The 21,940-nt window shown below is 35.1% G+C and overlaps 1 pseudogene; it reads right to left on the bottom strand.

Annotated features, from left to right (window-relative positions):
• The window catches only part of LOC146912678 (UDP-glucose 6-dehydrogenase 1-like), a 35,881-nt pseudogene that overhangs the window by 526 nt on the left and 13,415 nt on the right, over positions 1-21,940 (bottom strand).

The following is a 21,940-nucleotide window of genomic DNA, read 5'->3' on the forward strand; positions in this document are numbered from 1 at the left end:
CTGTGCAAAAAAAGATTTAAAACGTCGCCTGAGAGATTCAAACTCTCGCGAGGAAACCTCATGTACTTAGCACACATCTTAACCACTCGGCCAAAGCAACAATGTTAAAAAATAATTTATGTCTTTTCTGGATGCCCTCTAAATGTAATTTAAATTAATTAATAATTAATTATGTTTCGAGGTCATCTTCAGTTAAAACATAAATAAAACAAGTTTAATTTTTTTTTTTACAAGAAATAATACTAGTTTATTTCTTGCAAAGATTTTTTTCACTATAGCTTCAGCAGTTTTGACAGAAACAGTTGATTTCTCAACGACACTATTGTCGGACTTGGGAATATCGGCCATTATCTGAGCCGTGCTCTCCCAGTAAGTCAATTTGCAGCTTTATCAGCTCCAAAGCCACGAGTTTTCGTCACTTCGTTGACAGATACAAACACAATCCCAGCTTCATAGACATGATTTTCACCATCAGTGCTAAAGAAAAGATTCTTGCCACGACATCGATGTACTACATCAGAAAAGATTCTTGCCACGACATCGATGTACTACATCATCAAGACCAGCTAATGCAGACATAAGTAAGAGCCGTCTGAGGCAAATAATATTTGTCATAGATGCAAGGGCTGATTATAAGGAGAAACTATGGGATCATGATGCTGGAGGGATTAAATAAGGCCCATTTGTATCAATTAGGTTTGTAACTGTGAAATTTAAATTAAGTTTAGATGGTTGAAAATCAAGGGTTATGCTGTAATTTTATCAACACACCCCTATTTATTTTATACTCCCTCCGTCTCTAAATTATTGTCGTTTAAGGTTTGTGCACGGTTATTAAGGAAATGATTGATTGTGTTGATTTCAATGGTAAAATTAATATCATTTACTAAAATACCCTTATTAATTGTAGTTAGTGAAGTAGTTAAGTTTGATGAAATTCAATAAATAAGGGTATAATAATGGAAAAAAATAATAAATGCTGCATTGGTATTCTAAAGTGACAATTATTTTGAGAAAAAGAAAAAATGCTAAAGAGACTATTATTGTGAGACGGAGGGAGTATCTTTTTCTTCAATCAGCATTAAATACTAGGTTGAAAACATACACTAACCCTCTTAAAGGATAAAATTGTAAAAACAATAGCAATTACAAACAAATTTAATTATTACCACTTTCAATTTTCTTAATTCCCGTTATATTTTCAAAAAGGCACTATAATTAGGAACAAAGGTAGTATTATTGAGTTGGGGTAACATATATAGTAGAAAAATGGTGAAAAATATACTTAGGTAGTTTATGCTTGTAGAGATGAAACATTTAGATTATATACTAAGGAGAGTAGACCAGATGAAGGATAATCAAATCACTAGAGGTAAAGCAAGACTTACTTTGAATTTATCCTCTTATTTTGCATTTTGTTGTTTCAATTCAGGGATGGAGCTAGAAGCGGGGCTAACAGAGGCCACAGTCCCCCAGATTTTCATAATTTGTTTTCTTCATATTAGTATGCTATTTTTTTTTTTGTACCTGTAGTTATTTTTTTGTGAGCTTTATATAAACTTGTATAATGATTTTTTTTACTCAATATATTTGGCCTTGTACACATAAATTTCAAACTGATTGCACGAACCCTTCACTAGAATGCACAACATTGAAAATAAAGTGAAATTTTTCTGCAATTTACAGAAGAACCTTAACTAGAACATTAATTTATGATTATTTCTTGCAATTTCACTTAATTTTTTTTGACTTATTGCATGCAGTGTTGTTTGCGCACTCTCAGTTATACCAACGATTCAGTGATCATGACGATAATATCTTGAATTTCTCCTTCTACCTTTGCATTCTTGTTGTTTCTTATTTTCTTTCTGTACTGTTGGAAAATCTTCTTTAATCTTGTCATACTCAAGGAACTCATTTTTCTTATATGTTTGAAATTTCTTATAATTTTAGATACATATTAACTTTGGATATATCACATAAAATCTTAAATTTCTTGTGTACATCATATATGCGTATAAAAAATTGTGTTTTCTTTACTATGTTATACTCTTAAACTTGGCTCTCTAAGCTAAATTTCTGACTCCGTCCCTGTGTTTTATATTTGTTTTATATTTTCTTTCTTAATTATTCAAAAATCTTTTTTAGTCTCGTCATACTCAAGCAAACCTCGAGAAACTCATCTTTCATATATTTCTGAAATTTCTTATAATTTTGGATACATATTAACTTTGGATACATCATATAATTTTTAAATTTCTTGTATATATTATGTATATAATTTTTTTTTACTAAGTTATACTTTTAAACTCGATCCCCCCAAGCCAAATTTCTCACTCCGTCCCTGAAACCCACTGATCACCAAGAACTAACTACACTTCATAACATATAAAAAGCACCATTCAATTATTCAAACACACAATGAATATGATTCAACTGTTAACATGGCACTTTTTTTTTTTTGAATCAGCAAAATTTATTCTCGTCGAGTGAATGCAAGACGTACCAAGCTCGCGGAAAAAACGATTACATACAAAGAGGTGCTGCATATATACGGAACACCTAAAAACCAAAACCAAGTGATGGCCTCAAAAACACAATGAGGCCGAGGTAACAAATGCAAGAAGCATGCATACCCCTGCCTCACTCCCTAGAAACCACACACCAGGAAGCCAACAGCTGCTAGCAAAAGCAATAAAAACTCCTTAACATGACACTATAGTATGCCTCAAATGAAATAAAAATATTCACTATAAGCTCAAAAGTCGATCTATCCAAAAAGAGTCTTAGTGGGTAAATTGGCATGGGAATGTGATGAATATAATCCAAATAATCTAAATACTTCTTTGACCAAGACCCTCTTGATTTTTTTTTTCTTTGTCCTTTTTAGGTGGAGATTCTTTGAATTTCAATTTTAATCCGTGGAAGAAATGCGTCGTGTTTGGGATTTTGGTGCTATCAATCTCAAACCTAGAGTGTTGAGATTCTCCAGTTTCAGAAAAGATTTCAATCCCAACAACCAAAAGCTATCTCATGCTCAATTTTGGGTTAGGTACCTCAATCTCCCTCAAGGGTATTGGAGATCAAAAACCTTGTTTGAGATAGCTTCTAGCGTAGGAATTTGGAAAATAAGCATAAGCCTAACAGTATGGTTAATAAGGAGAATCTAAGGCATAATGGTGTCAGTTTGGAAGTTACTGCTGATACAAATGAGAACATAGTAGATAAGAACAATACCCAAGGCAACTAATATTGATAGAGATAAAAGTTCATTCAAGTTTTTTGAGTTTTCATTTCTAAATCTGAATTATAGTTACAATGATCTATTAATTCCACGTTTCCTCTAAATTTTATTATGTTTGTGATTAATATCATCTATTTTCGAATGAAATGTTTGTTCCAAATAAGGCCCCATTTGTATCAATTATGTTTGTAACTGTGAAATTTAAATTAAGTTTAGATGGTTGAAAATCAAGGGTTATGCTGTAATTTTATAAAGGAATTGGAATAGAATCTTAACTTTTGTTATTAAGAGCTTTTTGTGTATGAAATTTTGGACTAAACGTATTGACAACCTCTGCACCTTTTGTTTCCAATTTTGGGATGATTATATGCACATCTGCTTTGTCAAAGTAATAGGTTGTCCCACATCGGACGTTTGAGAAGTTTGAGAGATAAACTGCCATTATAAATAAAGCCTACAACTCGTCCTCATGAAATCATATAGCTTACCTCATTTAGTGTATGGAAAGATTTTAGGCATTGTATTTTCCTTTTTTCTTTAAAAAGTGGGTCAATGTAAATATTTTGCTCTTTTTGAAGAAAGAAGGATAATACAATATCTATTAGTCTTTTTTATATGTAAGTTTAAATAATTGTAAACAATTTATTCTTTGGACAAGACTTCAAATATTTCGCTTAAATGCATTTTTGGAGTTTTTAAAAAGAAAAAAACAGTCTAGGTTCCCTTATTCTTTATTCTTTGTAAAGAAAAATGTTAGTAACACACATTTTTCAACACACTCTTTTCAATTGGTTAAAATTTACATGGGTCCTATATAAATTTGATGGGTCTCATGTGAATTTTAACCGATCAAAGAGAGTGTGTTAGAATGTGTGTTGCTAGCATTCCTCTTTTGTAAATCATTGAATTTAATTTGATTTGGTTGGGTGGTGAATAACCAACACGAGAATAAAATGAACATAGTTGTGATTATGATGTTGTTTTCGATGTGTTGTAAAATTATATGAGAAATGATTAGAAATGACAATATTAGAAAAACTTGATGGAACACCTATAGTAAAAAAGATGATGAAGAATGGGCTTGGGTGATTTATGCATGTAGAGAAAAGATCTGGCAAGGAGAGTGATTAAATGAAGGATAGTCAGATCATTTAGGTTGTTTTTTTATTATTGGAATCAAAACTGCATCTATACCAATACCAATAAATAAAGGGGATACACGGACTATCATTTAGGTTGTTTTTTTCATTCCAATCTCGCCCTTTCATATAAATTATTTTATCATTTTTTTAATTAACAATTAAGAAATAATTAAATCTCACTAAAATAGAAATAATCCACAATAATAGGAACAATATTTTAAACTTTTAAAAAAATCTTATTTTGATCTTATTTGAAACAAACTATTGTGTTTTGTTGTAACATTTTTCTTCCAACTTTACCTTTTATTTAATTATTTTCTTATCAATTTATCGTTCTTTGCCCATAAAAGCAGAAAGACGTAGTGTCTTGTGCCCCTCTTGAGGCTCATTTAAAATAATATGTTAATAAATATATTTGGTTTTTCAGAGAAATAAAAAAAACTAGTTTAATATTAACCTCAAAATTTAATAATAGGCATTGTGGTGTGCAAAAAGACTACCAGGCATTGTGGTGAGCTTTGATCTCTTCAGAAAGTGGGTCAATGTGTGTGGGTAGCATTTGGGTTACATTGTGGTATGATTTTTGACCAACCATCAACATTTTATATTTTTTACTAATAGATATTGAGACGGTATCGAATTGTAGTATAAAGAAACACATAAACATAGTGATAATTTCATTCACGACTAGAGGGTAAAACATTCAATAAATCATGATCCTGAAATAATTGATCCTCTTAAGGTACTTATTATTACTATGTTATTTTAGAGTTGGTTTTTGTTTTGTCCTAAAGTTCTTGGCCAACCATGTCATTGTTGAAGTTACGTAAAGTATTATTCCTATTTTTATACAAGGTTTGAACAGGTTACTTTTACGTGGTCATTATAAATTCAATGGTCACTTTTATATAGAAAGAATTTTAATATACTTTACCATATAAAAACATCAAATTAGAAAGGAAAATCCAAACGGTACTATGTTCTTCTATGGAAGTATAAGAGAAAAATGTGATGTTTACCCAAACAAAGCAAAGCAAAGAGCACCTTAATTAAGCATGATAACATATGAAAATATTATATAGCCATGCAATATTCTGATAGCATTCAAACTTTTGGCTATTGTATTCATCAAATTTACATCCTGGTCAAATATTATAGTGTTCTGTTGCATGATTGATAACATGCTGGGATACATTTCTATTAGTACATAATTTCGTCTCTGATGAAGAAAGAATTTCGGAACCATTTAAGAATTTTATTCTGGTCCAATATATCCTTTTGGAAGCAAGAACCGCCAAAACCAATGCTTGCATTCAAGAACTTCGGTCCAATTCTTGTGTCGGTACCAACAGCATATCAAATTTGCTTAACATCTGCGCGGGTAGCTTCACAAAGTGATGACATTACATTGACAGATGAATTCTTAAGCTAAGAAAGCATTAACATCAAAAAATTTCATACTTTAGAAATAATTACATACAAAATCAATACTAAAAGGTTACCTGGTGTATACGTGGCTACCTTTGCTTTGGTGTGAGCAACCATTAGGCCAAGGTCCCAAGCCAACTATTAGACCAACCTCAAATATGTTTCAATTTACCTAAGTGGCCATGAATTCTAGGTTCGTTTCCATTAAGTAAAAGGCTGTTGTTCTTAACAATCACCATTTTCTCAAGATATTGTCGGTGGCGGAGCCCTTCATGGGCTGGGGTGGGCCACGGCCCATCCGAAAAAATTAAAAAATCAACGATTATAGGTCTATTTTGCGAGATTTTATATAATTTTGTGTCGGTTTTAGGTTTCGGTTGATCCAAATTCCCGCAAAGTGGTGTAGTGGCCCACCCGAAAAATTTAAATAATTCAATTATAGATCTATTTTGTGAGATTTTATACAATTTTATGTCGGTTTTAGGTTTCAGTTGATCCAAATTCCCGCAAAGTAGTGTAGTGGCCCACCCAAAAAATTTAAATAATACAATTATAGGTCTATTTTGTAAGACTTTAAAGAATTTTTCAACGGTTAATTTTAGTGGCCCACCCCAACTTTTTTTTCTGGCTCCGCCACTGGATTTTGTCCTTCAAAAAAAATGTTCTCAAGATATTGCAACCATTGATATTCTAAAGATTAGTTGTATATGTTTGATTTTATTTTTTAAATGAGACAAAATTGATATTAAAGGTGAATAAATTGGTTGATTACTCGCACCCTGCAGCCATGCCGAAAATGCCCATGCGCTAGTTAACTAACGCATGTGTAAAATTATGCGTTAGCAGGGGCGGATCCAGACATTGTAGTTTGGTGTGGCAAAAATATAAAAGAATTTATGAATTAAATTATACTAAAAATGATAAATAACATTGTTTAATTCGATACATTTACAATAATAATTGTCTATAGACGAAACAACAAATAAAATACAATACAATATATAGAAAGAAGTTCTTCTGTTATAATTATTCAAACCCAAAATTCTTAACAGGCACAATTAGAGAAATCCAAAATGCAAGTACAATGCAATAACAAAATTCATTTCAAATCATGAAGGGAACAAAGGCATAACAACAAAACATGTCAAGTGTCATTAGTGTCTTGACATAAAACGGTGACAGAGTCAAACACATTTAAGTTGTAATAAACATTACGTTAATTATCAAAAAAATTGAACTAAATGCCTTACATTAATTCTCTATTCACCCCAAATAACTTAAAATCATCAATAATACAAAAAAATACAAATAATTCATCACATATAAAAATGTATATTTATAATCAAGTATAATAAAAAGAATAAAATATATTTTAGTTTAACAAAAAAATATTATATTATTTAAGGATATTTTAAATAAAAAGAAGGATTCCTCCAAAAAAAATAAAAAAAGAGAAAATCATTGTATTTATTATTTGAAAAAAAAAAAGAAGTTTTTTTGAGAGAGAGAAAAAGAAGTTTTTTTATATAAAAAAATTTCGTGTTTTATTTATACAAAAAGTAGGACATGACTATATTAAAATTTCGGTTTATTTTGATGGCAGCCAACTGGCCACCCCAAATTTTTTTGTCTGGCTCCGCCACTGATAAAGTTCATTGACTATATTATTTTAGAGTTGGTTTTTGTTTTGTCCTAAAGTTCTTAGGCAATCACGTCATAGTTGCTCTTATTATGTTGTCATTATAAATGAGATATGTTTTGCATTGTAGATCCCTATGTTACTTCTGGCAAAACATTACACTCACAAATGCAAACCTGGTTTCATATATCTTTCTTGGAAGCAAGAACCACCGAAACTGACACTTGCATTAAAGAAATTCGGTCTGATTCTTGAATCAATACCAACATCATAGGAAAATTGGTTAACATTTGCGTCGGTAGCTTCGCAAAGTAATGACATCGAATTGACAAATGAAATTCTTTGAGAATAAATTTTATTCACTGTTTGAATGGCTTTCACCTTCTGGGGTTTCTATGCCTCCAATGAGAACTCTGTTTGGATCGAAAAGGTCTTGAATTGCAGTTCCTTCGGCGAGAAATTAAGGATTCGATAAAATCTGAAATTTGATATCTTTTGCATTATGTGTATTTTCTCTATAGCTTCTGCAGTTTTGACACGAAAAATTAATTTTCTACAACAATTTTGTCGGAGTTAGACACATCGGCAATCACTTTCCCAATACGTCAAATCTGCTGCTTTTCCAACTCTGAGACTACAAGTTTTCGTTGGTGTATTGACAGAAACAAACACTATGTCAGCTTCATAGACACGTTTTTCAGCATCAATGCTGAAGAGAAGTTTCTTTCTGCGACATTACTTTACAACATCATCAAGACCAGGCTCATAGATAGGAAGTTGATCATGATAGTGTTGGAACAAAATGTGTTTAACAATGAACCTTAAAGGGTTTTGATGATAACAAGGTATTAAAAATTGTAAATTGGACTAGCTAATATTTGTTCAAGTGTACAGGACCATAATTATAAAGTTACATCATCATTGGTTCTGAATGAGCAAATAAAGAGCTATGGAAACAACAAAAATTTGAAGCTTGGACGCTCCTGAAGGCAACTTGCTACTGAAGAGAAAAAGCGCTCCTGAAGTCAAGCTGCTCCTGAAGAAATAGCGCTCCTGAAGTAAGCTGCTCCTGAAGAATAGTGCTTCTGAAGACAAGAGGTCCAGAAGCCACATCATCAGAAGCTGCGTCATCAGAAGCTGCAGAAGTCATATCATCAGAAGCTGCATCATCAGAAGCTGCCTCATCAGAAGCCATTTCACCAGAAGCTGAATATCAACTGGATTTGCAAAGAATCAAGAATTGAAGAATTATCAATGCAAAAGCTGTCTATTGGATTCGAAAACACAAACAAAGGATTAGTGGAGTTTGCAACGGTCATTTCAAAGGTGTTTGAAGGCGTGTGTTTGCAATTTGGACGAAAGCGTTGACATTGTACTTTGTACGAATTGTACAACCACGTTCTCCACTACTCTGTTTTGTGTCCGCGCTACAGGACAAGAAAACAGCTCCAGAATACGGTTTCGCCTGCATAGATGTTCCTTTGGATAAGGAATGGATTTCAAATTTGTTCTTCATAGGACAACAGCCAAATCAGGCAAAAGATTATTGGTGAAAGATCAAGCTTCAACAACGACTCTTTGGTGTGCTGGCAATTTCACAACGTCTCTCTCACACCTCTATATAAAGGAGTGAAGACCTAGAGAATTGGTAATGCAAGAACGCTGAACGAAAGACTCACAAGGATTTCACAAGTACCAAACCTCTGCTGAAATTGTTCTGCATTCACTTAGAATTTCTGTGTCTCAAAGTCATATCTTAGAAATTCTTAAGTCCATTGAGTCTGTATCTGATTTGTATTGTGAGCACCTCTGATTGTATATCAAGTGTTCAACCTTAAACAATTTTCTGTGTAATTTTGTTTAGTTAGGAAGTCTCTTGCAGTTGTGCTTGAGCAGGAAGTCTCTTGATTGTGTTCTTGAGCAAAGGAAGTCTCTTGCTTGTGTGCTTGAGCATTGGAAGTCTCTTGCTTGTGTGCTTGAGCATTTGTAATCAGATATTACTCATAGTGAAATCTCCTTGGAAGTGCAAGGGGGACTGGACTACTTCCGGATTGTGGAAGGAACCAGTATAATTGCTTTGTGTCGTTCTTCTTCTCTCTCTCTCTGTTTTATTCCGCTGCATTTAGATTCTGATTATCACTTCAGAAGCTGTCTCGCTTAGCTTCTGATCAGTGTGTTCAGTTTTTAGGAGAAACGAAGAATTTTTCTAAAACACAATTCAACCCCCCTTCTTGTGTTTTTCTCACCTTCAATTGGTATCAGAGCCTGGTTTGTTGTGTAACACTTAACCGTGCAACAGTCAAAGATCTGAGAAAAACATGTCTACTCCTACTCCTACTGGTCCTGGTGATACTAGCTATAAACATGTCTCACATGATTATAGTGATAGTAAGAAAACCAGTATTGGAAAAGTTCCAAAGTTCAATGGAGATGCTGAAGAGTTCTCTTGGTGGAAGACCAACTTTTACAGTTACATCATGAGCCTAGATGAAGAATTATGGGATATTCTGGAAGATGGTGTTGGTGATTTAGTCCTTGATGAAGAAGGAGCTGCTGTGGATAGAAAGAAACATACTCCAGAACTGAGGAAACTTTACAAGAAGCATCATATTATCAGAGGAGCTCTTGTCACTGCCATACCCAAAGCAGAATACATGAAGATGAGTGACAAATCCACTGCTAAAGCTATGTTTGCTTCTCTCTGTTCAAATTATGAAGGGAGCAAGAAGGTCAAAGAAGCAAAGGCTCTCCTGCTTGTACATCAGTATGAGTTATTCAAAATGAAGGATGATGAAACTATTGAGGAGATGTACTCAAGGTTTCAAACCTTAGTTTCTGGTCTACAGATTCTAAAGAAGAGCTATGTTGCTTCTGATCATGTAAGCAAGATACTCAGAAGCTTACCTGCCAGATGGAGACCAAAAGTGACTGCCATTGAGGAAGCTAAAGATTTAAACACTTTAAGTGTCGAAGATCTTGTTAGTTCTCTCAAAGTTCATGAGTTAAGTCTTAATGAACATGAGTCTACTAAGAAGAGTAAATCAATAGCTCTTCCATCCAAAGGCAAGTCATCAAAAGCTCTCAAAGTGGTTGAATCTGAAGAGGAAGAACAGTCAAGTTCAGACTCTGAACCAGATGCTGCAGAAATGGCCATGCTCTCAAACAGACTTCAATATCTGGCCAAGAAGAACAGAAAGTTTCTCTCCAGAAGGGGTAACTCCAGAAGCTCAAGGAAAGAAGATCAGAAGGGATGCTTCAACTGTAAGAAGCCAGGTCACTTCATTGCTGAATGCCCTGATCTTCAAAGAGAAAAGTCAAAGGACAAGTCAAAGAGGTCTACATTCAAACCAAGCAAATTCAAGAAGCAGATTAAGCAGAGTTTAATGGCAACCTGGGATGATTTGGGTAGTGAATCTGGATCTGATAAAGAGGAAGCTGATGAAGATGCAAAGGTAGCTGTTGGGTTGGTAGCAACAGCAACTTCAGAAGCTGGGTCAGATTCAGACTCAGAAGATGAAAACGAGGTATATTCCAAAATTCCCAGAGATGAACTTGTTGAGTCACTTAAAGAACTTCTTACACATTTTGAAGTAAGAACCAATGAGTTGAAGGATTTAAAAGAAAAATATGCTGATTTGGTACAACAGCAAAAATCAACTTTATTGGATCTGAAAGCTTCTGAACAAGGACTTAGGGGCTTTGACTTCATGTGTAAAACATATGAAGATCAGCTCAGGTTCTTATGTCAGAAGCTACAAGAAAAGTGTAATGAAAAACCTTTAAGTAACCATGAAATTGCTCTTGAAGATTTTATTATATCTGGCATTGACAGAAGCAGAGTGGCTTCTATGATTTATAGCATTTACAAGAACAATGGCAGAGGAATTGGTTTTCCAGAAGTGAAACTGGAGAAAACCAATCTAAAGTCTTGTTGTGAATGCATCAAGGAAGGTCTGAAAACATTCTTTGTACCAGAAGGGGCTGAGTTGGAAACTGTTGTTCAATCAGAACCTGAAGCTTCTAGTTCTAAGGCTAAGATTACTTCAAAGCCAAAGAACTCTAAGTCAAAGGCTATGATCAAATCTGATTCCAAAACTTCAAAGGTTAGGATCCTGAAAAGATCAGAACCTATTCCTCAGAGTCTGGTGAAACCAAAATCTGGGGTTCTGAAGTCTAAGTTTCAGAAGAAGACAGTTACTGCTTCTGAAGTACCAAAACCTAAGGTGATGGTTAATCAGAAGCAACCCAACTCACAGCACAAGGTACAAGAAGTGAAGAGTAAAGCCTTAAGTACTAACCTTCCAGGACCCATAGAACAATGGGTACCTAAATCTAAAAATGTCAATGATGCAGGTATGTCTAAGAGCAGTGCCAAAGCAAAGATCATGGTACCTAGACAGTGGTTGCTCAAGACACATGACAGGAGACAAGTCCATGTTCCTCAGCCTAACAATGAAAGAGGGAGGAAATGTGAAATTTGGAGGCAACCAGTCAGGCAAGATCATAGGTACAGGAACTATTGGTAACTCCTCTACCTCAATTAATAATGTATGGTTGGTAGATGGTCTTGAACATAACCTTTTGAGCATTAGTCAATTTTGTGATAATGGTTATGATGTGCTTTTTGAAAAACCCAACTGTACAGTAATCAACAAGGAAGACAAATCCATTGTGTTCAAAGGAAAGAGAGTTGACAATGTCTATAAAATCAATTTTTCTGAACTGGCTGATCAGAAGGTGATGTGCCTACTATCAGTGAATGATAAGAAATGGATGTGGCACAGAAGGTTGGGACATGCTAACTGGAGGTTAATCTCTAAGCTTAGTAAGTTACAACTTGTGAAAGGGCTACCAGACATTGACTATTATTCAGATGCACTCTGTGGTGCATGTCAGAGAGGGAAAATTGTGAAATCATCTTTTAAAACAAAAGATATTGTTTCAACCTCAAGACCTTTAGAATTACTCCATATTGATTTATTTGGACCAGTAAGTACTGCATCCTTATATGGAAGTAGATATGGATTAGTCATTGTTGATGATTACAGCAGATGGACTTGGGTGAAATTCATAAAGAGTAAAGATGTTGCGTGTGATGTATTCAGTAGCTTCTGTACTCAAATTCAATCTGAAAAAGAATCAAAAATTTTGAAAGTCAGAAGTGATCATGGTGGAGAATTTGAAAATGAGCCATTTGAAGCTTTTTGTGAAAAACATGGAATTTTCCATGAATTCTCTTCTCCTAGAACACCACAACAAAATGGGGTTGTAGAGAGAAAGAATAGAACTTTACAAGAAATGGCCAGAACCATGATTCATGAAAACAATTTACCAAAACATTTTTGGGCAGAAGCAGTGAATACAGCATGCTATGTTCAAAACAGGATCTATATTAGACCTATTTTGGAGAAAACAGCATATGAACTCTTTAAAGGAAGAAAACCCAATATCTCTTACTTTCATCAATTTGGATGTACATGTTACATTCTGAACAACAAGCTCTACCTAAAGAAATTTGATGCCAAGGCCCAAAGAGGAATCTTTTTAGGTTACTCTGAAAGGTCAAAGGCATACAGGGTGTATAATTCAGAAACACTCTGTGTTGAAGAATCTATGCACGTTAAATTTGATGACAAAGAGCTTGAAGATAAAACTTCAAAGCAAGGTGAAAGTTTTGCAGAGATACAGGTTCCTGAAGCTACTCCAGAACCTGATCAGATAGCTGAGTCTGAAGATAGTCCAGGAGCTGAACCCACATCAGAAGCACAAGATGAAGCTGCTTCTGATGAAGCACAAGATGACTCACATCAAGAAGATCCTCCCAGAAACACATTCAAACACAAGTCTTCACATCCTGAAGAGCTAATCATTGGAAACAAAGATAGTCCAAGAAGAACAAGATCACATTTCAGACAAGAAGAGTCAATGATTGGACTAATCTCAATGATTGAACCTACAACAGTTGATGAAGCACTTTCAGATGATGGATGGATCCTAGCTATGCAAGAAAAGTTGAATCAATTTCAAAGAAATGATGTGTGGGATCTGGTACCCAAACCTCAGCACAAGAACATTATTGGAACAAAATGGGTATTCAGAAACAAGCTGAATGAGCAAGGTGAAGTAACAAGAAACAAAGCCAGACTTGTTGCACAAGGGTATAGTCAACAAGAAGGCATTGATTACACTAAAACGTTTGCTCCAGTTGCAAGATTGGAAGCAATCAGGTTACTTCTTTCCTATGCAGTTAATCATGGCATAATATTATATCAGATGGATGTCAAGAGTGCATTTCTCAATGGTGTCATAGAAGAAGAAGTGTATGTTAAGCAACCTCCTGGATTTGAGGATATTAAATATCCTGACCATGTTTTTAAATTGAAGAAATCACTATATGGCTTGAAACAAGCTCCCAGAGCTTGGTATGATAGACTAAGTAATTTCTTAATCAAAAATGATTTTAAGAGAGGACAGGTTGACACTACACTCTTCAGAAGGACCCTTGGGAAAGATACTCTTGTTGTGCAAATATATGTTGATGATATAATATTTGGTTCTACTAATGCATCTCTTTGCAAGGAATTTTCTGAGTTAATGCAGGATGAATTTGAAATGAGCATGATGGGAGAGCTGAAGTTCTTCCTTGGCATTCAAATCAATCAATGCAAAGATGGATTCTATGTTCATCAATCAAAGTACACAAAGGAGCTTCTGAAGAAGTTCAAACTTGAAGATTGTAAAGTGATGAACACTCCAATGCATCCTACGTGCAACCTGAGCAAAGAAGATGAAGGAACTAAAGTAGATCAGAAGCTGTATAGAGGTATGATTGGTTCTTTGTTATACCTCACTGCATCTAGGCCAGATATTTTATTCAGTGTATGCTTGTGTGCAAGATTCCAATCAGATCCTAGAGAATCTCATATGACTGCTGTCAAGAGAATCTTCAGGTATTTGAAAGGAACAACCAATCTTGGACTCCTTTATAGGAAATCCTTAGATTATAAGCTAATTGGATTCTGTGATGCTGATTATGCTGGTGATAGGATTGAAAGAAAGTCAACCAGTGGCAATTGTCAATTTCTGGGTGATAATCTTATATCCTGGGCTAGCAAAAGACAAACAACTATTGCTATGTCTACAGCAGAAGCAGAATACATTTCAGCTGCAAGTTGTTGTACACAACTACTTTGGATGAAACATCAGTTGGAAGATTATCAGATAACTGCTAACAGTATTCCCATTTATTGTGATAATACTGCTGCTATTTGTTTGTCTAAAAATCCAATTTTGCATTCAAGAGCGAAGAACATTGAAATCAAACACCATTTTATCAGAGATTATGTTCAAAAAGGAATTTTAGATATACAATTCATTGATACTGAAAATCAATGGGCTGATATATTTACCAAGCCTTTAACTGTTGAAAGATTTGATTTTATAAAGAAAAATTTGAACATGCACTTTGTATCTGATTAAATGCTTGCTTGCTCCTGAATAGGATTTTAGGTTCTGAAGTTAGTTCAGAAGCAGTAGTCCATCAGAAGCTCTTTATTGAGGTTCTGAGGAAAACTCGCTTCTGATGATGACGTCAGCATCTGAAGTCCAGAAGCTGGATTTATTGCTTCTGAATAGTTGAATTAGTGGAAACGTTGGAAGTTACCTTTTAAAAAGTATCTTTTGGCCCACTAACTTGGTAGTTACTCTGTGAACTTCTTACGTGGCCTGTATGTGTTGGTGTATAACTAAAAGGGCAATGATGATTTAAAAGCTTTGAAAGTACTTTTCACGCGCCCCCAATTTTGTCATTAATGTTATGTTTGTTTGTCTCTTTTGAATTGCAATCGTTTTACTTTTAACACTTTGTCAATTCACACACTACTCACTCACAACAAACACATTTGCTCTCAAACCTCTTGCGAAGTAAGCGCATTCTCTCAACCTTAGAACCCTAAAATCTTCATCTTCTTCAAGTCTTCGTCAATCATCAAATGGCATCATCAAGCTCAAAAGTTTCAGAATCTACATCAAACAAGCAAAGCGTATCAGAATCTGGGTCCATCTACAAAAAGAAGACTATGGATATTCCATGGGAATCCTTAATAGTTCAAGTAGAGTCACCGGTGGATTTTGCTTCACTCAAGAAGTATGAAGTAAACATGGAAGGTTTGATAGAAACTCAGATGATGTCTGAGTATTTCAAGATGCTAAATGGGCCAACATATGTGAACTTGGTCAAGGACTTTTGGTTAAAAGCTGAAGTGTACAATGAAAAGCCTGCAAAAGTCGTAAGCAAACAAGCGGGGTCAAAGAAAGGGAAAATGGTCATGGATATGAATCCTACATCATTTGATAGCTTAGAAATAAGGTCTGAAGTGATGGGCATTCCTATAACCATCACTGAGGACGTTATAGCTAAAGCTTGTAGGATGCATGCAGAGGGAAGATTCCAAGAAATAGTCAGGAAGGAAGATGTCCTGCTAAAAGGTTACTACAACTCTCTTCTGGGTGGGAAGAAAGATGCCAAGCCTTCAGAGATGGAGATTCACAACAGAATGTTGGTGAAATTCAGTAATGATTGCTTCTTTCAAAGAGCAGGAGGGTCTGACCAACCCAACAACCAACAGAAGCTAGCAATTTATTTCATGACCAATCTTGAAAAGATAAACTTCCCCAGATATGTAATGGATCATCTCTGCTGGGCCATAAACGAAAGCACTACAAGAGGAAGAAAACAAGTACCCTATGGAAGATTGCTTTCTGAAATCTTTCATCAAGGAAGGGTGCTGGAGTTCTTAAAAAGGACAAGGAGTGCTTCTGATAAATGTTTCGAAGTTTCTACTGCTGAAAGGACTATCAGTAGCAGGAGCTTATGCTCTATGAAGTTCATCAAAGAAGCCCCTAAAGATGAAAAGTGGTTAGAGATGACAACTGCTGAAACTGAGATAATCAGGGACTTTCCTCCCATCTTTAAGGAAAGTGACTCTGATTTCCTAGTTCAATCAGTAGCTGAGTACGTCTTGGAGGAAGATGCAAGGTCTCAGGAGGAAGCTGCTCTTGCTAAAGGGAAAGGCAAGAAGGCCAAGGCAGTTGCTGTGTCAGAAGCTGCTGTTTCTGAGGCACCTGAAGGGAAAAGGGCCAGAACTAGTTCTGAATCAGAAGCTGCTCCTACTAAAGGAAAGAAGGCCAGAACTAGTACTGAGTCAGAAGCTGCTAAACCTGTTTTTATCAAGGAAAAAGGAAAGATGCAGAAGGTTGGTGCTGCTTCTATTCCACAGAAGAGGAGAAAAGGTAAGGCAGACTTGGTAATCACTCAAGAGCAGCTGGATGAAGCTCTTGAAGAAATAGAGAAAGAGGAGGCTGATCCCAAGCTGAAGAAGAAGAAGGCTCCCCTTCAACTTGTGAGTCCTATGGTTGAGATGACTCGAATAAGGAAAAGGATGGCAGATGAACGTGCTGCTGATCTTATATCAGAAAGAAAGGATCAAAAAGCTCAATACATTCATCAAAGAGATGAAAAGCTCAAGGCTTTGGGATTGGAGGACTGTGATAGGTTCTACAAAGATAAACTGGCTGAAGTAAGAGCCATTGCTGGTAAACCTACTGAAGACAATGAGGAAGACGATATGATGCTCGTCTTTGAAAATGCTCCAGAAGAGGGAACTTCAGAAGCAGTTTCTCAATCTGCTGATCCACAGAAGATCACTTCTGAAGCTGACCCTGCAGATCAGGTAATCCAGATTCCAGTCACCTCTATCCCCTCTTCACCCTCTTCACCATCAGCACCTGAACAAATAGAAGACACTTCTGTCTTAGACAATCTTGCTCTCCACTACTCAGGTGAATTACCCATAGACAAAACTTCAGAAAAGGCCTCTGAAACAACTCCAGAAGCAGCTGCTTCTGAAAATGTTGTTTCAGAAAACCCCCATCAACAAACACCTGAACCACAAAAACCCACAACACCCCCACAATCACCAATAGCCATCATTGACCCCCAACTCAACAATCAAACAACAACTTCACTACAACAACCACCAACTGAAACTGAATTTCAACCTTTACCTGAACACTCTCCAGAACCAACTCCCATGGATGTTGACATCTCTCAAGTCAATGTTCAAGACTCAACCTCCACCACACACATTGATTCTGACCAGCCTTCGTCTTCAAACACACAAACACACCTTACCTTTCCAATTCCTAACCCCATTCAAGATTTAGAAATCAGTGATTCTGATCTTGAAACCCTTGATCATCCACCCACAAACATCCTGGAATCTGGATATATTAATTCTGAGCTTCTCACAATCTTGAGTCAGATGCATAATCTGGTGGATCAAAGAAGGACAATTGATCTCACAGGTGCATATGAAGACTCCTGGGCATCTCTTCAAAACCGGGCAGCTGGGGTTATTGAAGAAATCAAGGCCAAATGCATCAGAGTCAAGCAAGCTTCAGTCAGAAGGCTAATGGAGCAAGTGAATCAGAGTCTTAGAGTAAGAAGTTCTACACTGCTCCTGGCAAACCAGCCTTTCTTCGTTGAAACGGATTACTTGACCAGAGAAGCAAGGCTGTGTAAGCTTCTGAAGAAACAGATGGCACAGCAGCAGCAAGAAGCTAGAGAAAGGGAACAAGCTCTTCTTCAGAGGCAACAACAACTTGAAGAACTGTTGAAGAAGAAGATTGAAGAAATGGAAGAGATGAAGAAACAACAACAAACCAACCCTTAGTTGCACACCCTTGTGTTTTTCTTTGTTTGTTGTCTGTTTTAAAATTTCTTAGTCCTTGCTTCTGAAACCATCTTGTCTTATTTCTCTTGCTTCTGAATGCTTACTGATTCTGACTGTTTAGCTACTTCTGACAATTTATATACATGTTCATATATTTTGCTCTGACTTATTTAGTTCACTTTCTTTTATACTCTCTCCTGTTTGAGTTTTTCTCATATCTTTTTGTCTTTTATGCTTAAATTTATTTTAATTTTTTTTTTTTTTGATAATGACAAAAGGGGGAGTATATGTGACAAGTATTTAAAGGCTCTGAGCCCCATTAATGGCATTTGAAATTTTTGAAAACCTTCTATCATTTTTTTTTACCTTATTGGTATAAGCTATGAACGAACGAAGGAGTATCAAAATTCAAGTAAAATTAATTGAACCATTCTTCTTATCTATAAGTTAATTCTTTCAATGATTCAATTTTGTTTTTAAGCTCTGATAATATTATTGCGCGAAAAATGAATTTAATTAACCTGGATAGAACTTAGGGGGAGCTTACAAACCTCACCTTAAAGACTATCAGACTCAGGGGGAGTTTGAGCTTACAAACCTCAGATTCTGAGCTTACAAACCTCAGAACCCCAAAGTCAACTTGTTAATTAGATTAACAACAATTGATCAATTTTAAATACTTTTGTTTGTCATCATCAAAAAGGGGGAGATTGTTGGAACAAAATGTGTTTAACAATGAACCTTAAAGGGTTTTGATGATAACAAGGTATTAAAAATTGTAAATTGGACTAGCTAATATTTGTTCAAGTGTACAGGACCATAATTATAAAGTTACATCATCATTGGTTCTGAATGAGCAAATAAAGAGCTATGGAAACAACAAAAATTTGAAGCTTGGACGCTCCTGAAGGCAACTTGCTACTGAAGAGAAAAAGCGCTCCTGAAGTCAAGCTGCTCCTGAAGAAATAGCGCTCCTGAAGTAAGCTGCTCCTGAAGAATAGTGCTTCTGAAGACAAGAGGTCCAGAAGCCACATCATCAGAAGCTGCGTCATCAGAAGCTGCAGAAGTCATATCATCAGAAGCTGCATCATCAGAAGCTGCCTCATCAGAAGCCATTTCACCAGAAGCTGAATATCAACTGGATTTGCAAAGAATCAAGAATTGAAGAATTATCAATGCAAAAGCTGTCTATTGGATTCGAAAACACAAACAAAGGATTAGTGGAGTTTGCAACGGTCATTTCAAAGGTGTTTGAAGGCGTGTGTTTGCAATTTGGACGAAAGCGTTGACATTGTACTTTGTACGAATTGTACAACCACGTTCTCCACTACTCTGTTTTGTGTCCGCGCTACAGGACAAGAAAACAGCTCCAGAATACGGTTTCGCCTGCATAGATGTTCCTTTGGATAAGGAATGGATTTCAAATTTGTTCTTCATAGGACAACAGCCAAATCAGGCAAAAGATTATTGGTGAAAGATCAAGCTTCAACAACGACTCTTTGGTGTGCTGGCAATTTCACAACGTCTCTCTCACACCTCTATATAAAGGAGTGAAGACCTAGAGAATTGGTAATGCAAGAACGCTGAACGAAAGACTCACAAGATTTTCACAAGTACCAAACCTCTGCTGAAATTGTTCTGCATTCACTTAGAATTTCTGTGTCTCAAAGTCATATCTTAGAAATTCTTAAGTCCATTGAGTCTGTATCTGATTTGTATTGTGAGCACCTCTGATTGTATATCAAGTGTTCAACCTTAAACAATTTTCTGTGTAATTTTGTTTAGTTAGGAAGTCTCTTGCAGTTGTGCTTGAGCAGGAAGTCTCTTGATTGTGTTCTTGAGCAAAGGAAGTCTCTTGCTTGTGTGCTTGAGCATTGGAAGTCTCTTGCTTGTGTGCTTGAGCATTTGTAATCAGATATTACTCATAGTGAAATCTCCTTGGAAGTGCAAGGGGGACTGGACTACTTCCGGATTGTGGAAGGAACCAGTATAATTGCTTTGTGTCGTTCTTCTTCTCTCTCTCTCTGTTTTATTCCGCTGCATTTAGATTCTGATTATCACTTCAGAAGCTGTCTCGCTTAGCTTCTGATCAGTGTGTTCAGTTTTTAGGAGAAACGAAGAATTTTTCTAAAACACAATTCAACCCCCCTTCTTGTGTTTTTCTCACCTTCAGATAGTTTTACATAACAGACAGTCAGAGTGAAGTTTTGGTCAGGTTTTGATTCTTAATATTGTGGAGAAAGGCGATCAAAATGCAGCCGATGCTGCCTCGTCTGCAATCGCATGATGGTTTCAACAATATCAAAAACTGTTATATCACGCAGTCACAAACCTTTATTTAAAACCCCGCTCATCATCTTCTAGAATCACAAAACAATTACCTAGAGTAACAAAGATCGTAGAAGAATTGAGATCTATATAACACACGCAATCATTGATGATGACTTGGTGATAAGCCTCCTTCCATAACCACAAGTTGACTAGGGGTGGGCATGGTTCGGTTAACCATATTAACCGAACCAAACCGAACCAAAGTGTTGAAATGGTTCGGAAAAACTGAACCGAACTGTTTAAAGTTTGGAAGTAACCAAACTGAACCAAACTTATGGTTCGGTTAACCATTTGTTTACCTATTAACCGAACCGAACCAAAACAAATATTTTTTATTCAATGAATAAAGCCACTTTATTAAAAAAAATAACAAATTAAAATTAAAAGCTAGAATAGTTTATTTCTTCAAAACAACTTATTACGATCTCTTTTTAAAAAAAAATAGCTTATTCAAAACAGCTTATTTTATGCAAAACTTTTTGTTCAAAACAACTTGTTTTAATACAAATTATTTCATGCAAAACAACTTATTTTAAAAAACAGCTTATTCTAAAAAACAGCTTATTCAAAAAAGCTTATTTTATGAAAAACAGCTTATTACGATCTCTTTTTAAAAACAGTTTATTCAAAACAACTTATTTTAAAATACAGCTTATTTTAAAAACAACTTCTTTTATGCAAAATAACTTATTTTAAAAAATAACTTATTTTATGCAAAACTTCTTATTTTAAAAAACAGCTTATTCAAAACAGCTTATTTTAAAACAACTTATTTTATGCAAAACAATTTTTTTTAAAACAGCTTATTTTTGCAAAACAACTTATTTTAAAAAATAGCTTATTCAAAAAAGCTTTTGTATACAGTATAGCCATTTTCAATTAGTGTGATCTGTTTGATTTTAAAAATAAGCTTTTTTTTATAAGTTGAATCCTTAAAGATATCAATGTGGTAGGATTAATAAGATATCAAATGTGATCCGTTTATTTGGTTTGCATTCAACAGGATGCAAGACACTGATGAACCGTTAGTAACCACAATTATCTGAACCGAACCAAACCGAACCATTAATCATATCTATTTTAAAAACAACTTATTTTAAAAAACAACTTATTCAAAACAATTTATTTTAAAACAACTTATTTTAAAAAACATCTTATTCAAAACAACTTGTTTTATGAAAACAGCTTGTTTAAAAAAAAAAAATTATTGCTGAAATACAAAATGTGTTGAATAGCACTGTATAAGCTAAAGAAAACTTGTTTTACTATATACAATATGCCTATATAATACACTTTTCGAACACGCACATTTTGTATTTAGTTTTTTTTTTTTTAAGGAGTATTTAGTTTTAAAATCAAACGGATCACACTAACTGAAAATGGATGTAGTCTATACTAAAACAAGTTTTCTTTAGCTTATACA

Source organism: Medicago sativa, chromosome 6 (genome assembly GCF_051527215.1).
Source record: "Medicago sativa cultivar Bolivia chromosome 6, Bolivia_mono, whole genome shotgun sequence".
Classification (NCBI taxonomy): Eukaryota; Viridiplantae; Streptophyta; class Magnoliopsida; order Fabales; family Fabaceae; genus Medicago; species Medicago sativa.